The sequence below is a fragment of the Pongo abelii genome, chromosome 17 (assembly GCF_028885655.2).
Source record: "Pongo abelii isolate AG06213 chromosome 17, NHGRI_mPonAbe1-v2.0_pri, whole genome shotgun sequence".
Taxonomy (NCBI): domain Eukaryota; kingdom Metazoa; phylum Chordata; class Mammalia; order Primates; family Hominidae; genus Pongo; species Pongo abelii.
In genome coordinates, this window is record NC_072002.2 from 78,011,850 (window position 1) to 78,029,599 (window position 17,750).

A 17,750-nucleotide genomic window follows, 5' to 3' on the forward strand; every position below is an offset into this window, starting at 1 on the left:
TGAAGAAGCACCAGGTGGTCCCAGTGCCAGTCCAGCCACATCTGTGCTGAGAAAACACAGAGCTACCACCAGCTGACCGCATGGAGCGAGGATCCCAACACCTGATGGACAAAGTGCATCCTTGGCTGGCCTCTGCAGAGGAGGGACTGTGGAAAAACACATGCTGCTCCCTTGAGACCGGGGGATGTCCACAGGGTGGGTGACAGGAAGAAGAGAGAGCAGCTACCACAGCCACCCTGCATATTAAACAGCCTGAAACAAGGGGTGGCTGTGCAAACTCCATTCTCCTGCCATAAATCAGACCATAAAACAGGCTTCATTGGCCCATTCTGCAAATCAACTCTGCAGTTTTATTATACACACAAACATGCATACCACATGTAGGACAAAAAAATTTTGCATAGAGTTCTGCTTTGCACTAATCTCTTTAAGGAAATTTTACAGACAGTAAATAAAACCTCATGTCCCTACCTGGGGTATTTGCCTGAAGATAAGAGCAACTCATTGCAAAAGGATTCCTGCTGTAAGACAGACTGTAGCCCATCAGGGGAGAGCAGGATGGAAACAGAGGCTTCCTGAAATATTTGAAGGGTTCTGCAAACTGTTGAAGCCACGGTACTGCCTGGAGCACTCAGCACCAAGCTGGGCATGCCTAGGTCACTGATGAATCTCTGTCAATGAACAAATGAGCAAATGCATGCCATACTGATGGTGGGGCTCAGACCCACCCCTTGCTACGGACAAGGAAGTGCTGGGGAAGGAAAACAAACACAAAACCTTCCACCTGAAGTAAGATCAGCTGGCAGATGAGTGTGCAGAAGGGGTAACAGCAACTCATGGAGGGCAAGCCACCAGAGACGGCAGGAAATGACCCCTCTGGACACCTCCCACTTGGCTGTGGGCTAGCAGTGAGGGAGAGAAAGAAGAGGGCAGGTGTCTGCTCCTCCATCGCCCCAGGAGAGGAAAATGCCCCCATCCCCACCCAGGAGTTGGTGTTGTGGCTCACATCACAGTAGGCTTCATGGAAGTTGAGCTATTATGGTGAAGAGGGTGAGGTGGGGCACAGAGCTGTTTGGGACACAGGACTTTCTCTCCCCACGGGCATGGGACAGCTGTTCCTCATGAGAGACAGCTGCAGATGGGGCCTCCACGCTTGGCCATCAGCTCAGCTGTGCCCGTGGGTACCTCAGAGGGCCAAAGCAGCCCCTAGATGAGAGAAAATTCAAAGACAACAAGAAGTAAACCAATTCTGAAAAAGGCGACTGAAGACAAGGGCTGGCAATGGAATCATTCCATGTGTGGCAGGAGTTCAGAAGAAAGGAAACTCACGCCATCGCCTTCTGCATGGGGCGGGGGCGGGGGGCTTGAACAGATGTGTCTGAGGATTGTATATGGACATTTGTAATCACACAGTTTCCATAGTAAACATTTGCCTGGAGAGAATTCTTTTGCTCTCTTCTTTTTCCCATCTCTTGTGTACATTAAACAGTGCAATTTATGTTAGCAAGAATAACCACACTCCTCTCTCACCGCCCTTCTTTGAGTGTATCTTAAGGCAGCACTCCATTATGCTGTGGAAGGAGCCTGCATGGGGCCCTGCCCTCAAACATCCCATCCCCAGGACCACAGTGGCACAGACGCATGACAGAGCAGAAGAGAAAAAGGCCCCGCAAAGAAACAGAATGGTCCCAATCCTGAAGTGTTTGATTACTACTCAACCGAGTACCTGCAGGAGACAGAGATACCAATCAGAGCAGGGATTCATCGGCTGCTGGTTGAGAGGCCAACGCTGGCCTTGGCCATGGATAGGGAGCCTTGACCAACTACCTGAGAAGACCTTGGGAATGTGCGTGTGGCCTCAGCTTGACACCAACCCACTCTTCTAACTTCCTGTGTTCAGATTCTTTGCTCACCAAGCTGCCTCTGCAGCACATCTGGCTTCCTAGGAAAACCTCCATGCAGAGAGAGCATGGACTGGCCAGGCAAGCATGAATATTCATCTGAAATAGTCTCATTACAGATGAATACACTGGCATTCTTGTTTGAACACCTATACAGTTGGCTTTTAATGGGTGTCAGCCCCTAAGAGATGGATCTGGCCTTTGAGGGATGAACAGATCAGATCTTCAAGCATGCCAGGAGGAAGTCCATAGAGCTCTGCTTTGCACCAATCTCTTTAGGGAAATTTTGCAGACTGTAAATAAAACCTCATATCCCCATCTGGGGCATTTGCCTGAAGATAAGTTCAACTCATTGCAAAAGGATTCCTGCTGTAATACAGACTGTAGCCCATTGGGGAGAGCAGGATGGAAGCAGAGGCTTCCTGAAATATTTGAAGGCTTCTGTAAACTGTTGAAGCCCCCCGACCATGATGAATCCAGCAAGTAATGCCATCCTTGAAGGCGCCTTGAGGGCCATACTCTTAGTCTTCTCCTGATGATACCCCAATCAGTTGTTGAAAGTCTTTCTTGGCCACTTCTTGAATTTCTACCCTTCTTCTTGAATGTAGACTGTAGACTCAGAAACAACACTGAGTTTTCTAGGGTCTGGATGTCTGAATGTGATCCATGTGACCCCAGAAGCAGCAGGCATCTTGGTTCTTCTCCTTAGTGACACTGCCAACTTCACAGCTGATAATCATTCCCGACTTGCTGAATCCTCTGGTCCTGCCCAATTCTGATCCAATCAGACTGAAAGCCAGGCAAGAAAGGCTAACCAGAGGGAGTTATGAGAGACGCTTGCTCTCAGAGAACACAGGCTTTGGTTGGGAAGACATAACATATACATGAAATGGTCAAACATATTCAGTGTCACAAATGAAAATACAGCCCACACTGATCAAGAAGTGAGTAGGGCAGAATTGGGTGGCATTAATCTTAAAAGGATTTCTGAAGGAAGTATTTCTATGGAAAAGCAGTGTCGTGATAAAAGGACAGGTCTTCAGGCCAAATCATTGGGTTCTAATGTCTATTTGTGACTTCACAAAGTATGGTCAAGGCTAGGTGAGTGGGGTAGGAATAAAGTGCTTGACATACAGAGATGCTAAAAAAAAAAAAAAAAAAAAAAAAAGTGTCCTTACAAATATCCCTGCAAGGGAAAGGATGAGAAGAGACACGAAGAAGAAAATCTTAAGTGTTTCCTTCAGGGCTAGCTGCTTTCCATATAGTATCTCATTTGATTCTCACAGTCACACTGTGAGATGTTTATTATCCTTTGCATCTTACAAAGAAGAAACCAAAGGTCTAGGTTAAGTAACTTATCTAAAGTCATTCTGCTGGTCTGTGGCAGAGTCTAGGTAGTAACCCTCACTCTGTGTCAGGCATTATTCTAAACGTTTTATTTGTATTAATTATTTCGGCTTCACAACCCTATGAGGTAGGTACTATCCTTAACCCCACTTACTAAGGAGGAAACTGAGGCACAGAGAGGTTAAGTAACTTGCCCAAAGTCAATACAGCTAGTAAGTAACAGAGCCACGACTTGAACCCAGGCAATCTGGGTCCTGAGTTTGGAATGCTAACCACTTTACTATCTTTTTCCATTACATATGCCACACTGCCTCTCTTTGAAGAATATTTATGAACAGACAAAACTGTCAAAACAGCTTGGAGCTTTAGGATGAATATTTTAAACATTATAAATCCCTCGCTCATAGGGGAGTGGTTGTTTGATACGGTTTCTGCTGATCACTCAGTAATCTATCCAAGACAGTGATGTGCACAGACTATTTTGGTTTCAGTTAATATATAGCACCATATAAACATTGACTCAACTGGAGAGCCTGAACAATAAATTATCACTAGCTCAAGTGCTAAAATAGCACTTGCTTTTCTCTGTGCCTGAGCATGCTGTCTATTTATACTTTGCTTACTTCTGTGGAGTTCAAACTGCTTTATGCACATTTCATCATTGCTATACTTACATGGATTTATTGTCTTTATTATACACATGTGACTAATGTACCACACAACGCTTAATATTTACTACAGGAATCTCAGTTTTCAACTAGCTTTTTAATCTATGGGTATTACTGACTGCCTTTAATTTATAATTAGTGGAAGTTTGCTAACAATAAAAACCATAGCATTTTACTGTTTATCTTTTAGCTCAATTCATTTTGTACATGATATGACCATTCTTGTTCTTGAGTATGAACCATATATTATTTTCTGGCCTTTCTTTACAATTCCACTTATGGCTGACCTTGAACCAGAATAGGTCTGTGATTTTACTTTCCAAAGTCCAATACATGTATTTTTCTTTCGTTCATGTTGATATCTGCATTGGCACACATGAATTTCCAAATTTGGTTTTCACCTTTTCAGTTTTCATAGGCAAAAAATAAATTTGGATGATGCAATAGTCAGTAAAGAACTCCAAACAAAGGTTTTCTTGACTAGCTGGAGGATACATGGAAATCCCTAACTGTGGTGTATACAAACTGTAAACCCAAGTTTATACATTGTCAGGAGTTAATAGAACTTAAGATTTAGTAGCATGCTTTAGTACTAGATTCATAAAGAGAAATGAAGAAAGAATTGTCATTTGATGTTTGTGTCCTGACAAATAAAAATAGCCAACTGCTTAGCCCACAGCTGGGGCATTCTGTTTTCTTTTGTCTTCTTTTCATGTGAATATCCATCTTCATTATTGAAAACAGAAACTCCAACCTTAAGCATTTCCCTGTTTTTGCAAAAAGGATATTATATCAACAGTCCCTTTTAAGAAAAGGAAGTTATCGTTTCATTCTACACAAGTCCCTACAGTTTTCATCTTGCCCTGGTGTGTCATCTGTCAGTGTGACTTTAGGAAGGTGAGACAGGTATGGCCAGATATGAGAGATTTTTAAAAGTCACAGTGTCAACAATGGTGTTATAAGGGGAGTGTTTAGTAACAGAGCCATTTATTTTAGGAATGTTTTTGTACCCTGGTAATCCTGATATGATAAGGCTTTAACAAGGTCAACTAAGTAACCTGTAGTCAATATCCTCATTCAAGAGAGGTCAGATGCTTGGGGACTCACAACTGTACAGATGTACTGTGTGCCCTTTTATCTCTCCCTTCTGCACATGCCGTTCTCTCTACCTAGATAAGTGGGCACCTCTACCTCTATGATTTCTCTTTCAGGACTCCGTGTAGCTATCATTTCCTCTAAAAAGCCTTTCCTAAAACCAAGTTGGATGTCTGTTTTGTGGGCACAGCCCCCTACACCCACCCCACTTATCCTAATGGGTTGAAAATACCAGAAAAAACTTCAGATAAAGACCATGCCCCAGTAAATAGCTGAATAAAGAACAGGTGAAGGGTGTCAGAAAAGCAAGAAACGGAGACAGAGACTTGGAAGGGTCTTCCTAGTATTGTTGTTGTTACCTCTACATGGCCACCCTGGGGCTACACGTGGAGCTGTGGAAATCTCTAAAATCGAAACCCGGCCAGGCTTAGAATTAGTTCGACTAATACAGATTATGTTACTTGAATGTTTTCAAATGCAGATTTTGCTTTTTTATTTTTCTTTGCTCTTTATCTCATTAAAATAAACAATGGTATGGCATTCCCATTTGAACCAGGTCCAGCCCTGAAAGCTGGAGCAGTCTTCAGATGGCATGCTCCACTTGGCCCCTGCTCATAGGGCTGGCGTTCAGACCATGGAAATATCAGCAGAATCGAATGCACTTGGGCAGTTTCCATAAACTTTGTAAGTATACGATCAAAGTTAAGACAAATGGGACACACAGAATAATTAATAACAATGGTGAGTGGAAAATGCTAGCAAGCCATAACAATCCAAAGCATGTTTTCTATCTCTTTTTAAGCAGCTATCTGTCTTACCCACAGAGACTGCCTGAAAAATGAATTCACCAGCACTATATCTAAGGCAGAATGACATATGGAAATAGTACAGTCTTTGGCGTTAGACCTGAGTTTCAGTGCTAGCTCTGAAACTTACTTGCTGGCTGCATGGCTTTAGCAAGTTCCTTAAGATGGCAGGGCCTCTGCTTCCTCATCAACTTTCACAATTTTGGAGGTTTAGAGAAAATATAAGTACAAGTGTTTAGCACATCATAGGGGTTCAATAAGGGATGACTAGTGCCATCATCATTATCTTCAACACTACTGAAGAAACAGTAAAATAATCAGTTTGGAAATTATGAATGACCCTAAACTGAATTGGAGTTTAATTATATAGGTGATAGAAATAAAGATTGGAATAAGCAAATTAGAACATAAACTGGAAAATATTTAACAAATGTAAGAAAGCAAACTTTTGAATAATTTAATTATACTCATTTTACCATAATACGATGTATATATCAACAAATCTTAATTTGTATTAATTTGTAATAATATTAATTTCAATTTATAATACTCATAATCCTTAAATTATATATTAGCTGAACGGTATATTATATATCCTTCCAGAAAATGCTATGAATATACATGCATTTGTATATGTATCTAATTTTTTTCTCATCAATAAAATAATATTATCCATACAGACTTCCACTTTTCCCCTCTACAATAAATCTCAGACATTTTAAAATGTGAGTTCATATATATCCATCACCTTTCTTAATAGCAGCATTTTATTTCATATCAATTTACCAATTTAGCCAGTACCCTACACAGACATTTCTTTTTTTCCCCAAGTTGTTTTTTTTTTTTTTGCTGCAAAATTAAAATACATAATGCTGTAATAGACATCCTTACACATAGGTAGAAAAAACTTGTAGAAGTGAAATTACCAAGTCAAAGGCTATGTAAACTTAGCATTTTCAAAATTAAGGTCAAAGTGCTCTCCAAAAACTTTAAAAGAATTTACCCTCTCATTAACAGCATATAAAAAAAAAAAAGAAAAGAAAAAGAAAAACAACCTAGGCTTTTTTACACTTGCTTCTCCCAACTCTCTCTGTCTAGGCTTGTCCCAGGGCAGAAGGTACAATCCAGTCATACTAATAACTGATTTAAAGGGTCACCATTCAGTATTTAGCCATAATTCATGATAGTTCCTTGTAGTTATCTTCTGTTGTTGCTTAGTCTAAAACCATAAACAACGCTGGAGGTCAAAAAGTTCCTGCTTGTCCTAGGTTAGGTATATCAAGTTCCTCTAGTTGAAGGGCCCTTAATTATGTAGGAAGAGCTTCCCCACCCCTAAAAGAAAAAAGCAAAAGTAAACCAAACCAATCACAGATAAACTGAGTCAAGTCATCTTGTATGTACTGAATGTATTTCTGCGTTAGGCTCAGCACTAAGGGGCTTTTCATACATTATCTATTTTAGGGTCTACGTATTTTTGAGGAAGCCCCCCAGATTGCCAAATTATACCTGGGAAAACAAGAACTGGTGTCCCACCCCCCACCCACCGCACCCAATGAAGTGCTGCTTTCAATCAGCAAAAGCAGGCCATCCCACTATCAGCCAGAAATCCCTATTAACAGCTGTTTCTGAGATAACTGATGTTCTCCGTGTGACTCTGAGGCTTGGTGAGATCTTTAAGTGTCTTCTAAGTCATTAGAAGAGATAAACATGTGTTCAGTATAGTTGCGGTGTCAAGTATATTTTGTTGTATTTGAATTCTATAAAAATCTGTCATGGAAAAGTGGCCTATTGGGTATTCTCAGATTAAATAGAATGTTGAACTAACCAGAATATGTCACTCTTCTAGCTGCCTGGGGGTTTACTGCACTTAAGATAAACTGGGATTTACCATATTACTCAGCCCTGATCTTGGCATCATAAATCTTTTCTTCACTTCACTCTCACTGTCACACTGAGCGAAAGAATAGAGGCACCCTCTCCCAGGATGAAAAAATGTGAAAAAGAGTAATTTCCCATCATTCTCCCTAAAAAGAATCCCATGTAAGACTGTTGAATCCACCCTAAATAATAATCTCCAAATTAACAATTACCACCCTGAGATGAGAGCAAATAAAGAATTGGATTGGAATGCAGAGCTTGACAAAATGACTCCATGCCACAGGACATTCTCTGTGATTTGCAAATACAAATGATAGCCCATTCTTTATGTAAAAAATCTTTTCTAAGGTCAGGTTTTTGAAACTTAATCTACATCTTCTCTCCAAATTAATAAGGTTAGATCCCAAGTACAAAGGAATGTCCCATGAAGTATCAGAAGCTGGACACCAATAGTATTGTGAGACGTAAGTCAACATTTAAATTCCACTTTTCACTTTCAGACGGAAGGGACACAACTGCCACCCAGCCCATGCTCCCTGCAAGGGAAGAAGGGATTCTCCCTTCCTGAGGGTCAGGCCCCTGGAGATTGTTCCCAACCCTAGAAACTACTTTATTTCTTTATTTTTTAAAATTTTACTTTAAGTTCTGGGATACATGTGCACAATGTACAGGTTTGTGACATAGGTAAACGTGTGCCATGGTGGTTTGCTGCACCTATCAACCCATCACCTAGGTATTAAGCCCCACATGCATTAGCTATTTGTCCTGATGCTCTCCCTCCCCTCGCCCACCCTCAACAGGCCCCAATGTGTTGTTCCCCTCCCTGTGTCCATGTGTTCTCATTGTTCAGCTCCCACTTATAAGTGAGAACATGCAGTGTTTGGTTTTCTGTTCCTGTGTTAGTTTGCTGAGGATGATGGCTTCCAGCTTCATCTATGTCCCTGCAAAGGACATGACCTTATTCTTTTTTATGGCTGCATAGTATTCCATGATGTACATGTACCACATTTTCTTTATCCAGTCTATCATTGATGGGCATTTGGGTTGGCCCCACGTCTTTGCAATTGTGAATAGTACTGCAATAAACATACATGTGCATGTATCTTTATAACAGAATGATTTATATTCCTTTGGGTATATACCCAGTAATGGGATTGATGGCTCAAATGGTATTTCTGGTTCTAGATCCTTGAGGAATCGCTATACTATCTTCCACAATGGTTCAACTAATTTACATTCCCACCAACAGTGTAAAAGCATTCCTGTTTCTCCACAGCCTCACCAGCATCTGTTGTTTTTTGAAGTCTTTATTTTATTTATTTTTATTTTAGCAACTATAATAACTTGGTCTTCTAAGGACAGACCCATCTTCAACTGAATTCCACTTCTGAGGAAGAAAAAACTTTGTGAGATTCCAGTATATTCAAAAACAGTTCATTTGTATTCAATAGTGTCACTAACCTACTCATATGAAAAGACACTTTGTGTGTATGAAATACATCACACTTTAAGTAGCTGAGGTGGGTTTCTGGTGAAATCACTCATTGTGGGCATCCATGCATAAGCAGCTGCTTACTGAAGAAGCTAAGCCAGCCTTGGAGCTCAGGATAAGCCCTAAAGGTTTCTGAGGTGTTAAGTGGAGATTCTGAAATCTGTGCCAGAGAGTAGTTTTAGGCCGGTGCATTTGCAAATCATTGGAAAAAGCAGTGCATTTGAATCCCCTCAGGACAGACTGTTGTATGTGATTAATTAATCTCTGACCAATCAGAAATAGTTAAGTGTTGAGGCTGAAATACGAAATTAAAAAAGAAAATTGGCCTAGTCTTCATTTCTTTTGCATTATTAAAAAATAACCTACAAATACGTTTGTTACATTTAAATCATCTACAGCCTGAGTGCCTCCTTCCTTCATTTGACAAACTACTCATTGAACTACTATGTGCAGGGTGCTCACCTAGGGCTTGGGAGCATTGTCGGGACTATGACAGGCATGGTCCCTGCTTTCATGGATCTGAAAGAACAAACAAGCACAGCATTGACTGTATAGAAATATTCAGAGAATTAAAGTAGGGTGATAGGAGAGAGAATGATTGGGTGTTCCAGGGGAGTCTCTCAAACGAAGTGACATTTAAGCTGAGATTTGAAAGGCAAGAAGGAGCCAGCCCTGGGAAAGTTAGGGGCAGTACAATGTAGGCAGAAGTCACAAGTAGTGGAAGATCCCAAGGAGGGAGCAACCTGATGTGTCTGGAGGATCAGGAAGTCAGTTCGAGTGGCCCACGAGCAATGGGGGAGTGTGCAGTTGGTGAGAGCTGAGGCTTGAGAATCAGTTTGAAGGCAGTGTAAGATTTTGGAAATCAGATCGAGAGCCTGGATATTATTCTAGGATGATGGGAAGTATTTGGGGTGATAAGATAAGCTAAAAAGCATGGCCCATACATCTTTACCACAAAGACCCCAAACTAGAGAGATGGCCAACAAGATGGCAGGTGTCCTGAGGTGCACGTCTATCCCTTGGTGCCCCTCACCCAAAGAGCCAGACTCTGGAAAGCACTGATGGCAGCTGGCTCCTTGGAATGACATCACCAGGGGATACCACGGCCGCAGCACTTGCCATTGCATCAGCTCCAACCTGGTCAAGACCTACATCAGCAAGCCCTCCTCCTTCACCCCTGCCCCAGCATCCAGACTTAATCCAGCTTCTCACTCCTCCCCAGAAATGCTTCCCTGTCTACTTCTGCATTTTCAATACACAGAAGGGTTTTGTCCCCAAGCACTGACAGATTCCATACTTCTGTGTAACTAATTTTGGCCAAAAAAATTTTCAATATCTTTGAAATTCTGAAGGCGTTTCATCAAGGAAACAAGGGTAATCAATTCTACAGCCATACTTGTTTCATGTATGAAGAGAAAAACTCCCAAATAACACCCCGTGATGAAATGTCACACTCAACCATTAAAGACCTATTTTTAGCAAAGTCAACCACTAAGTTCTCAGCCAAATGAAAGGTCATGTGTTATCTGAGAAGCACATGTTACTGTGGTCATCAAATTGCTAATCTGGGGTAAGGTATTCCATGGAAGATGCTTGTTATGAAACTAGAGTGTACTATAGTGATTACTGCTATTCAGAAATGTAGATAAATCTACAAAAATGATAAGGAGAACATGAACTGAACAACTACATTTCAAATGATGTTTTAAATAAGTCCATTAAAGTGACATTTGCGTGTGTGTGTGTGTGTGAGTGTGTGTGTTAAGAACTCTTAACATGAGATTTGCTTATTCTTTATTCCTGTTGAAGAGCAACTCCCCATTTCTCTCTTCCCCTAGTCCCTGGCAACCACCACTGTGTTCTCGGCTTCTGTGAATTTGGCTACTGTAGATACTCATATAAGTGGAATCATGCAGTATTTGTCCTTCTGTGACTGGTTTATTTCACTGAGCATGATGTCCTCAAGAATCATCCATGTAGTTGCATATGAAAATATTCTTAAGGCGGAGTAATATGTATGTGTGTGTGTGTGTGTGTGTGTGTGTGTATACATATATACATATACACATATATACATATATATACACACACACACATATATATACACACACACACACATACACACCTCATTTTCCGTATCCATTCATCTGTGAAATGACATTCCTTGATATATATTATTAGTGGGCAAAAATGTGCCCTGAGGTTTCAGTATGGTGGTCCATATATCAAACATATGGTTTTAAAATGATATCATCACATCCAGTATGGTATTGAAAAGACTGATGTAGATTTATTTCCTCACTAGTATGACCTTAAGCAAGATATATTATATTCCTAAATCTTGGTTCTTCATCTGTAAAAAATAAAAATAATCATATTCATCTTTCACAGGGCTGCTGTGATGATTAAATGAGAAAAACCATACAACACAGCACATGACATAGTCACTGATATTCAATACATGAGTTCCCTTTTCCTTTAGCTCTCTGCTCCCACAGTAATCCAAATTTTTGGCAAGCTAATAGTTTTTATTTTTTGATACAGTTATTAGCACCATCCAATCCCATATAAACCATAAACAGGCTGGAATTTTTGTCTATTTGTTTGATGCTGAAGCAGAAAAGTGTCTGCCAGATGGTAGGTGCTCAACAAATAGCCATTGAATGAAATGAATGAATGGGGAGTTACACTGGAATGAGGCTGAATGTGAAGGTCAGTCAAATATTTTAGCAGAATTATTGGATATGTTTTTAATGGAAGAGATACATTTTTAAATTTTTTTTTTTTTTTTTGAGATGGAGTCTCACTCTGTCGTCCAGGCTGGAGTGCAGTGGCACGATCTCGGCTCACTGCAACCTCTGCCCCACAGGATTCAAGCAATTCTCCTGCCTCAGTCTCCCTAGTAGCTGGGATTACAGGTGTGCACTACCACGCCCAGCTAATTTTTGTGTTTTTAGTAGAGACGGGATTTTGCCATGTTGGCCAGGCTGTAATAATATAGTGATTATTATTGTATACTCTATACTATAGTGTAGAGATTGAGGTTGGCACATCTCACACATGACTGTGAATACCCAATCATTATGCTTATGAACTACAAAAAAATCAGCAGATAACTTACAAGTGCAGCCATGTTACAAAATAATTAAGTATAAAAACCATCTAATAAAGAGAGCAGTGGTCCCAGTAAACACTGTGATATTTTAACCATAAACAAAGCATTAATGGGAAAAGTCTGATCACAAGGGTTCCTGGATCAGCAGTAGGTCAGTGATACCCAGGAGAGCAGGAACCATGGTGTATAAGGCTTGCCTTGGACTCAGCTTCAGGCCATCTGAGAGTCGGCCTGGGGAAGTCCTGGTAACCTGCAAGGTCACCTCTATAGAAGAGCCATCAGTGGCAGGCATCGCCTCTCCAGCTCTTCCAGCTTATTTTCCCATGATAGTGCAGTGATATATCATTTTAGAACTATGATTCTAGAATTATGTAGTCACATGGAGGGGGCGTACCCAACATCACAGTGGATGGAAATCGACCAGAGTGACCCCAGAACACCAAGAAAACATCATAGTGGGGATGGAAACCTCCCTTGCTCAGAAAGCTGGGGATTGGGCGCTAACTCTGCCACCAACAAGCTGTGTGGCTTTGGGTAAGTCATTGAATCTTGGTCCAGCAGGCCTTGGTTTCACCATCTGTCATTTATCAATACAGGCCGCTTTCATCTCTATCTCCTCACTTCAGAAGTCCCACGCCTGGACTGTGGCGGCCCTGGCTGGTATCCCTTCCCATGTCTTGCTGTTTTGGAAAAGTTACATGTGTAGAAATCACAGATGGTAGTAGGGGGAGACAATAAGGAAGAAAAAGTCACTCCTTCACCTTGTTTTAAAGTACTACGCTCACAATTGCTCACATCTGGCATGCTTCAATAGCAATCACTTGCAAGGTTCAAAAATCTTGAACCACGAAAGTGAAAGAAGGAGCTTTATCTTCAAAAGGAAAATTAAAGACCTGGAGAGGACCACTTGGGACCTTTTTATTACACCTAGATAATGGCAGGTATTATTGCTCTATGCAGCAGTATGTTTTTATGAATAGACTAACACATACCCTTAGGCTGTAAAATAGTGCTTTAGGATATAACATGTTGATTCAGATACAAAATAAAATACTGTTTGTATTGTAGGCTTTTAATGAAAAGTCTAAAAACACACCTATTTAACAAACCTCTATTTTTATAGGGCCTGCCTAAAAAAGCCTGCTTTTAAAAAAATCTAAGTTATGGGTGGTCTCACACCTAGAAGTGGCACAAGAATCCTTTGTCAGACGACGTGTCTTAATTTTTGCTATGGAAAATGTGGTCACCATAATTATAGCCCAGAGAAAATAAAAGGTTTTTAAAATTCCATGCAGGAGGGGAATAAGAGTTTGTTAGCATTCAATAAAACTATAATTTAGCCAGCTTTTAGGTACAGAGGAATCAGCAGTTAAATTACAGCACTGGACAATTCTCTGTTTTACCTTGTGGCTATTTGTTGAAGTGTCTTATTTCCTCTTGGAGACCTAAGCTCCTTGGGAACAAATGCCAAGTTACCTGTATCCCTGTAACCTCTACCAGACCTGGTACACAGTTTGTTTTTTGTGTTCAATGAACCACAAAGAATCTTTCAGGAAAAATCACTTGAGAAATATTTCAGAGTAAGAGGAAATCAATGCATAACTTGTTTAAAAACTATTTTCTTAGGCTTAAAGATATTTCAAATACACATTTTAAAAGGTTCATTTATGGAAAAAGTTCAGTTGTGCAGGCTCTGAAATGAGATTTAGCCAAGAAAAGCATCAATACTAATTAAGTATTGATAAAGAAGGAGGGGGGAGTTTAGCTAGGTAACTTAGTCACTTGGTTACTAAAACCTTCTCGATGGAAATAAACCATTAGAGATTGAGCGACTCATATTGAAGGAGGAGCTATAATGCAATCGTTTCTCTCTATATATGGTCTTTTTTTTTGGCTTTGAAATAAAAGGATCAAAGGCAAATGAGCCTATTGAAAATTAATGAGAGCTGAACGCTGCGTGCTGTTAATATGCTCACTTAACTCAGGCAGCAAGAAAGAACCTTGCGGCCCTTTATCATACGGGATAAAATACAAAAGCCTTTATATACAATTTTTGTTTGTCAATTAAAAATAACTAAATAAAAATTTTAAAATTTTTTTAAAATAAAAGCTTTCCAGGAAGCCTGGGTGCAGAAGGACCTGAAGTTTCCTGCACCTGGAAGCATCATAGTTATGAGTTTTTCTCAGCTTAGATTTCCTATATTTCTCAGATTTCTTAACTCCGCAGTGCAACTGACTTTCCCTCTAACCATGAATATGCATCAGAAATTCCAATATTTTAGCATCTGAACTCCATCTTCCTAACTGCATTCTCACCATCAGAAGTAGCCAAAAAAGGTCTTCTACAAATCTATCTTCTTCACATGTTTTGATTTCTTGAAACAGAAATAAGATGATGATAAACACAGGTGAGAGAAAATAATGTTTTCCTGAAACAGGTAAGAAAGTTATGGCTTGTTGACATGTGGCTGCCAAACACACATGGGTGGAAATCGATTTGAAGGGCTTGGGTCTGTGTAAGGATGCTGCATGACCTTCAGAGTCCAACCCGGCTAAGCTCCCCCTGCCACTTCCTAGCTGTGTGACCACTGACAGATCGTTCACTTTCTTTGAGCTGCTGTCTCCTGGTCTGAAAACAGAGCAAATGCTCGTACCTGCTAGAGGTGTTCAGGGCTCAGACAGTGCAAGTCACAAGCTTATAGCAGCACTGTGTCTGTCATGTGGTGAGAACCCACTACATGGTGGCTATTTCTGGTGTCATCTTCTGCAGCAATTTGTCCTGCTTGAATTGTGCAGAATGCAATCAAATGCCAAACTCTTCTTGCATTTTCAGTGACAATCCTCTGGTGACAGCTACCTCAAAGGACGGTGTCTGTGAGGCTCCAGTCACTCCTACAGGTGGCTCCCCCATGTCCACATCTGCTCAGTCAGGGGAACGGTCACAACAGGAGCAGAAAAGGGAAGGCAGAAAGGAAATGAGGGAGGGAAAAAGGGAGAGAAAGGAGGAAGAAAGGAAGAAGGAAGTGAGGGAGGAGGAAGCTTTCATAAGATGATGTAATATTCGATTTCCCATCCTCATTCTTTGCCAATCGTCACCAAATATTTTGAATTCAAATGAAAAGCATGTTAGTCAGACATTGAGGGGTGAACCCGTCCCCTGTGAGAGAGCATAGTTTTGTTGGCAAATGGGAGTGGAGAGTAGAAAAGAAATATAAAACAGAGATTCCAGTTAAACTGATCTGTCTTCCTCAGTCTGGTGTGGGATTTTCTCCACTGAAAATTTCTGTTTTTTAATATTGTATCATAAGGTGGATTTTATTTGAGCTTTTCAGGTTATTTGGTCTTTCTTTTGTAAGAAAGTAGTTTATTTGTTTTCACAACAAAGCAGAGTGGCTTCCGGTTGAGGAAGGAGAGAACTGTGAGTTGAAGGAAGATGGTTTTGCATGACTATGCTATGCCCCTGTATATGCAAAGATATAGAGACACACACACACAGACATACACACACACACACAGACACACACAAACACACACAGACACACACTGACATAGAGACACACACACAAACACACATTGACAGAGACACAGAGACACACACACAGACACACACTGACATAGAGACACACACAGACACACATTGACACACAGACACACATAGACACAAACACACATTGACACACAGACACACATAGACACAGAAGCACACACACAGACACACACTGACACACAGACACAGAGACACACACAGAGACATACACAGACACACACAGACACAAAGACACACACACAGACACAGAGACACACACAAAGACACACACTGACACACAGAGACACACACACAGACACACATAGACACAGAGACACACACAGAGACACACAGACACACACTGACACAGAGACACACAGACACAGAGATACACACTGACACAGAGACACATACACAGACACACACTGACACAGAGACACACAGACACACACACAGACATACACAGACACACATAGACACAGAAACACAGACACACATAGACACAGAAACACACACACAGACACACACTGACACACAGACACAGAGACACACAGACACACAGACACAGAGACACACTGACACAGAGACACACACTGACACAGAGACACACACAAACACTACACACAGAGACACACACACAAACACTACACACAGAGACACACACATAGACACACATTGACAGACACAGAGACACACACACAGACACACACTGACATATAGACACAGACATACAAAAAACACACACTACACGACACATGTACACATAGAGACACAGACAAATGCACACACACAACACACACACAGACCCATGCACAGGCACACAGACACAGAGACGCAGACACACACACCACACAGACATACACAGACACACACAACACACAGACACACACAACACACACACTACACAACACATGCACACAGAGACACACAGACAAATGCACACACACAACACACACAGACACATGCACGGACACACAGACACAGAGATACACACAGACATATACTACACAACATGCACACACAAAGACACACAGGCACACAGACACAGAGACACACACAACACACAGACATGCGCAGACACACAAAACACACACACAGCCATAAACATACAAACACTACACAACATAGGCACACACACAGAGACACACGCAGACAAATGCACACAGACAACACACACAGAGACACACGCATACACAGACACAGAGACACACACAACACACAGACACATGCACAGACCCAGACACACACACACAGATACCACACAACACACACAGATACACACAGACACAACATAGACACACATACAACACATGCACAGACACATACACAGAGACACACACACACATGCAGACACATGTACACAGACATACACACAGATACAGACACACAGACACACTACATATGCACAAACAGACAGTGGCACAGAAACACATGGAGACGACACACATAAACACACAGACGCACACGTGTACACCATAGTGGGGCTCATCCCACTTCTGTGCTGTGAGTGGCATAATCTCTTATTTCCTTTTTCAATCAAGAAACCCTGACATTTCCAACCACCGCACATGGGGTAAATACGGTAGCACGGACCAAAACCGTAACAAACAAAACAACGCGCACACACGCGCGCAGACACACACACACACACACACACACACAGAGGAAGGATATTTTCAAGCAAGCCAGTCTCTCATGAACTTTTCAAGGCTCAGCTCGTAACCTTAGTTCCAGACGTATACCTCTGACTGTTTCCAACATGTTTCTGTTTTGTTTGTTTGGGTTTATTTGCCTTCGTTCTGCAGGAAGCCTCACAGATATGACGGGGTGATTTAATTCTGCACAAACCTCGCCTCCCTCAGTTCTTAGAATGAAGATAGATACCACTACCGGTATTCTTAGAGTTAGACTTACACAGCCTC

The 17,750-nt window shown here is 41.2% G+C and overlaps 1 protein-coding gene and 1 pseudogene across 1 annotated transcript in view; both read right to left on the reverse strand.

The window, feature by feature from the left end:
- BCL2 (BCL2 apoptosis regulator) overlaps positions 1 to 17,750 on the reverse strand; it is a 199,103-nt gene that overhangs the window by 58,438 nt on the left and 122,915 nt on the right. The window lies entirely within an intron of this gene.
- LOC134760361 (small nucleolar RNA U13) lies at positions 12,220 to 12,293 on the reverse strand (annotated as a pseudogene).